Genomic DNA, 6,357 nt, shown 5'->3' with positions numbered 1-6,357 from the left:
TTCTGTGTGTGTGTGTGTGTGTGTCTGTCTGTCTGTCTGTCTGTCTGTCTGTCTGTCTGTCTGTCTGTCTGTCTATCTATCTATCTATCTATCTATCTACCTATCTATTTATCTATCTATCTATCTCTCGATACTCTTTACCCTATGAAGCATGATGTTTGCAATCTGCTAAGAATTGAACTAATAATAAAACCCCAGACAATAGAAAGTTCTATAAAAAACTGAGATATTGGAATTATCAGGAAAGAACTTTATCATTAATGTGATACAAAAAACGAAGGGACAATAGATTAGTTGTAGAGGTAGCATTAAACCATGAGTAAGAATATTATAAACAAGTAATATAGGCTTTCTAGAAATAAGACGACAGCGTTAAGAACTCATTGGAAGAATGAACTGGATCTATTAGTACACTCGACTTAACAGAAGCCAGGAGTAGCAGCCTCAGAAAGTTGAAAGAAAGTATCTAAACAGAAGCATGGAGAGAAGGAAGATAGAATGAAAAAAAAGAGAGAAGATTGAGGTTGAGTCATTTAAAGTACATATGCAGCTGAGTGTGGGGGCGCCCGCCTTCAGTCCCACCACTCAGGATTCAGAGGAGGTAGAACGCTCTGAGTTTGAGGACAGCCTGGTCTACTGATGGTTTTCTGCCCCAGCCAGAGCTTCATAGTGAGAACCTGTCTCAAAACTGTTAAAGTACATTTGCAGAAAGAGAAAAACCAATGCATTGGGAAGTGCTTAAAGAGATAATTCCAAGAATTTCTAGAAATATCGAAAGTATCAAACAAACACTTTGTAGAAAGCCCAAAGAACTCTATCTAGAAAAAACTCATAACAAAAACTATCTGAGCATAGAAAATGGCTAGACATAGAATGATCAGCTCAAAACCGGTAAGACAGGATAACAAAACAAATCCATAAAACTGTCAGAAAAAAAAAAGATAACATTATTTCAAAGAATCACAAGTAAGGCAGAAGCTGCTTACTAATAGAAACTATGAAAATCAAGAGAAAATGTAAAAACTCCTTTCAACAGCTGAAAAATAAAATGCCCACTTGGATCTATACAAAACCTGTCTGTGTAAACAAAGATAAAATATAGATGTTTTCAGACAGTTGTTAAGGTCAAGGTTTCTGAACTACAGACAGGTCTCCTATAAAAAACAAAGGCCAACTGAAAATGACCCCAAACAGAATCCAAGGCTGAGAGAATAAAGGAGCACATGGGAGAATATCACCATGTACAGAAATATAAGAATAACTACAGTAACACACATGGCTTCTATAGGAATGAGGGCATCCACTCTGTGGATAAACTGTGTTAAAGTATTCGTATTGCTCAAGACGTAACAAAGGTGTTTAAGAGCGAAAGGAATACGTGAAAGTTTGAATACTGCTGCCTCCAAACCAGGGATAATAAAACTGAATGGGGCTCAAACAGGTGGCAGCCCGTGAGTTCTGAATGCAGCTTTTTTTCTACAGTAAAACAAGCACACACAAAATAAATTAGTGAAGGTATAAAAAAGTTTGAACAGCACACTTCAGTTTTAAAAAAAAAATCACATAGAAAACATTCTCTTTCAGCAATTTTAAAGTATTACTCCTTCAATAGCTCAAGTAGCATTTGCAAGAAGGACCTATGCCAAGCACAAAGCAAGTCTCAAGCAACTGAAACTGACAGTTCATCGAAGATGATGATTAAGAAAATAACTATAAACAAATTAAATACCTTTACAGTGAACCATAGGGTAATTGCGAAACAAATTGCAGTGAGATGCTAATATACGGCCGTTAGGGAGCCTGAATCAGACACTAGCAATGCGCAGTGTGAGCAAAAATGAACAGGAATTAGAAGCATTGGGTTTTTATTTTGGTCTGGTTTATTTTGCTGTGTTTTTTGTTCATATATATATATGCGTGTGTGTGTGGTGTGCATGAATCTGTGCATGAATACTCACATGTGTACCAGTGCATATGCCCTTGCGTGTGCATGTGAAGAGGACAAAGTTTGACTACCAGTGTCTTTCCCAATCCTTCTCCAGTTTGCTTGTTGAAGGTTCCTTGCTGAAACCAGTTTGTCATTTTGGCTACTTTAAAGTCTTCATTTGTTTTCCGCTAATGTGATGAACACCATGGCCAAACGCACCTAGAGAAGGATGAGTTTATTTGGCTTGCATCATCTAGGGAAGCCCAGGAAAGGAACCTAGAGGCAGGAACTGAAGCAGAAGCCATAGAGGAGTGTTGCTTGTTGGCTTGTTCCCTATGGCTCTCGTTCAGCTAACTTTCTCAGGCCCCCTGCCCAGAAGGGCTTAACCTCATATTGGGCTAAGCTTTGCACATGATTCATTAATCAAGAAAATGTCCTAGAGACTTGCCTACCAGTAATCTGAAGAATGCATTCTCTCACTTGAGATTCCTCTTTCCAGACAACTGTAGCTTATATCAAGATGACAAAGCACTAACTAGGGCATCTACCTAAACAACTCTATCAAAAATTCTTGTCTGTACCTCTTGCTCACAAATGGGATTAGGTTTAAGCTATACACCTCATACTAACATGGAAAATGCTTTTTCCCACAGATCCAACTCGCAAACCTGCCACTGGAACTCTTGTTAGTTGTGATATAAAATGATGCATCACTTTGAAAAACAATTAAGTAGGCTTATCATAAATCCAATGCATATCCATGATCTAGAAATTTCCATTTAAAATTATCTAAGCAAAATGAAATTCATGTTCACAGAGAAAATTTAAGTGTAAATGCTTAAGTAGGTGTACTGATAATCACCAAACTTTACAACAACACAGTACCTCCATATGATAGGATATAGGCTTCCTACAGGTTGGTGAACCTTAGATTCATTTTGAAGTTGTATGATCCATTGGTATGACCATGGGTGGCACCATTCTCTAGGCAGGGAATATTGAGCTATATAAGAGGGAGAAAGCAAGCTGAGCACTAGAATACATGGTTTCATTCATTGCTCTTCTTTGATAACACACATCATGTGACCCACTACTACAAATGCTTGCACTTTATCGCCATGATTAACTGCATCTTGAACCCTGTGCCAGAACAAGCATTTTCTTTCATAACTTTTCATAGCTTTTATCAGAGTTTTTTTTATCACAGCAGCAGAAGAGAAATTAAGACAGCATATTAAATTGTAATCCATGAATTTGCCAGCTCCCAAATCTAATACAACCCTTCCTAGTACAGAGCAAAGCTAGGCTCTATCCTGTCCTTGACCTTGTCAAGCCTTTCCCCATTCCTCTCAAGCACTCCATAAGGCTGATGGCTGATGATAACTACAAGAATAATGGCTTTGTCTTGATCAGTTTATTGCTTTGAATCCTAAGTGCCAATATATCGGTTTTTTCTCTACACATTGAATGAAAAGTTCTAAGGTATTCCTCACTTCTCTTGTTTGAAAGCTTTACTTTCCTGCCAAATGTGCACTCTATTTTCAGAATTAGACTATATTTTCATCTCTGCTATAGTTTGACAATACCAACTAGTTAAGGGTGGTACTTTCTGAGGTGAAATCTTAGGTTGTGGTGCCTATGAGAAGTTCTCAAATTGTTGAGGGTTTGCTTCCAATTTGGACTGTGAGACCTCAATACTTTCTTTTTTTTCTCTTTCTTCTTCTTGGTCTTGAGGTAAAGCAGTTTACTATGCATCCCACAAAATCATCTGACATCATTATTTGAAGCCCAAAGATAAGTTAAGCAAATCTTAGAATTTCCAATCCAAAAGCATGAGCCAAAACAAACCTTTCATCCTCATAAGTTAACTGTTTTACATTTGGCTGTTGTTATAGCAACAGGATGATGACTGGCAAATGCCCTTCATGTTTTGAGAGAAGGGATTAATTTTTTTAACTTAATATTTTTTCAGGGTGGTGTTTTTGTTGTTATTGGTGCATTTGCATTTAAGTGTAAATGTGCATAGTTAATTAGTCATTTAGTTGAATAAGAATTTACAAATTAAAAATTGCTGAGTATTTTGAACAATAAAATTTGGGTTTTTATTTTTTTTTATTTTGTTTTCTGTGTTTCTTTTTTTACTTTTTATTCAATGATTTTTTAGTAAAAATAATTGAATCATCTTTTTGTACACCATTTCACTTCAATAATTATATAGAACACATGTGTTATCTACAATGGGTGACTTCATTTTCATTTTGAACATAAACTTAAGAGAAATGCTCCACATGTCACAGCAGAAACTAATACATTTTAAAGAATCAGCTTGTTCTGAATTTCTAATTTGCTGTACTGTTACAAAATACTTTATCTCTCATTGCTCAACAAAAATATTTCGTACTTTCAATTTCAAATCAGAAAAATATTCTTACCATAGAGCTTTTCCTCTAGGTTACAGCATTGTTTGTTAGTTTTATTATTTTAATGAATAGCAAAATTGCATTATTCAGTTAATTGAATATTAATATTTACCACCAGACCTCCAGTTCTCTATAGCTTTGAACAAATGAGGTCATGTTTGTCCATACTCACACAATAACTACAGGGCCAAGCATTGTGCTTCTCTCACATGAAGCAACTACATAAATATTTGTATTGAGTATCAAAAATAGCTGTTACGAAATGGATCCTGGAACACAAAATTACATGATTGCTACTTTGACGATCTTCATGAAGGTGCTTTAGAACATAACATAAAACACTTTATAAGTTATAAGTTGACTTGGACATATAGAAAATCTAGGTTTCTCCATTTTTAAAAGTTGTTTTTTTTTTTTAATGCTTCCTCTTGGCTTTGAAATCTCATTATAGTTCCCTGAAATACATTTGGTCTTATTTTAAAAACCTCATTAAGTCAACTATCTAGTTTTAATCAAAATATTTAGCTTGAAGTGCTACACAATATTATTTGTTTATATATTGGAGGGAGCTGACACTAGGAAAGAAATAGCGATGATGACATTCAGGTTATATTTGTTTACAGGTGAATGCAGCTCAATCTCTTAACATTTGTTACTACATTGCGCCTCATTAAAAGAAAGCCTGGGAATGAACTCCTTTAAAAGTTCTTTTCTCATCATTTTGTAGGAAATACAGCAATATGCATAGAGCGATTCCTGGGTGGAGTTTCTGAGGAGCCCTGCTTTGTAATTAGCTATCTGAAGCTTTCCTAATCCTGTGAACAGAGAAGACCCTGAATAAGAATGATTCAAACTAGGATGCTGAAGCACAAAGACAGAGGGTCCCAGACACCAGCTGATCCTGAGAAATAGCTCTCTCAAACCTGGACTCTTAACTCCAGATTTCATCAATTTTCTTAGAGTCACTCATCCTTCCAGATACCAAATGTGCAGCCAAAACCAATTCCTAAAGCATTTAAGACATAGTCTTCAACCTTGGCGCATCTACTGTGATTATACTTTAGCTGTAAAATACTTTGGTTCTTCCTTGGCAAGCATTAGTCCTGAGACTGACTGGTCATACAGCATGCTTGGAGCATCACTGCTTACACATTTTCCTTCATTCTACAAAGAGTTTCTGAGCAGCCAGGCATGAGGACCTCACAGGTGATCAGTGTATACTTCAAGATGTTTATTCTGGGCTAATCTGCTGAGTATATTTTGTTTAATCTTGAAAAACAAATCAAAGGTAATTTAAAAATAAAATTGACAATATTTTTATTTATATTAACAAATATGTTAATGTCATGTTTTCCTTACATATTTAACCTTCACTAGTATAAATATTTTATTGTGCCAGTAGGTTTTATTTAAAAGTTTGTTAGTTTTGAAATATTATTTTGTTTATGCTTTATGTTTGTTGCTTATTTTTTTGTTTTAACTTTTTATAATATTTTTTGCCATTGTGAACAATAATTAGAGACATGTTTAATTGATTAGTTTGGCACTCTAATTTTAATTGTTTTTAAAAAAAGATGAAAACTAGGAAAATGGATACATTAAGTTAATGAGACCTGTGATATTTCGATTAATTGAAAGAATTATTTATATTTAAACTTAATGACCAAGTCAATAAACAGGAAAATGAAGAGATTATACTGAATTTAATAAAATTTACCTTAATAAAAAAAATAAAGTTGACAATTTCTGGATTCTTATATTAAATTTAGTTGCAGAGTGAAATAAGTACAAATTAAGTACTTAAGCACTAGGATCTATATAAAAGCCTAGAATTTATCTCCATCAAAATGTATAATTCAGTTTTATTAGCATTATATGTCTGTAGTCATGTAAGGATATGTTGTGTAATGTTTTTTAGTTTGAAAAAAGTTGCAAGACTAATTCAGAAGACATATTCGCTCGGTTTTTATAAACACTGATTAAAAGATACAAACCCGGGGGCTGCAGAGA

Source organism: Microtus ochrogaster, chromosome 5 (genome assembly GCF_000317375.1).
Source record: "Microtus ochrogaster isolate Prairie Vole_2 chromosome 5, MicOch1.0, whole genome shotgun sequence".
Lineage (NCBI taxonomy): Eukaryota > Metazoa > Chordata > Mammalia > Rodentia > Cricetidae > Microtus > Microtus ochrogaster.
Note: the sequence above shows the minus strand (reverse complement) of the source record.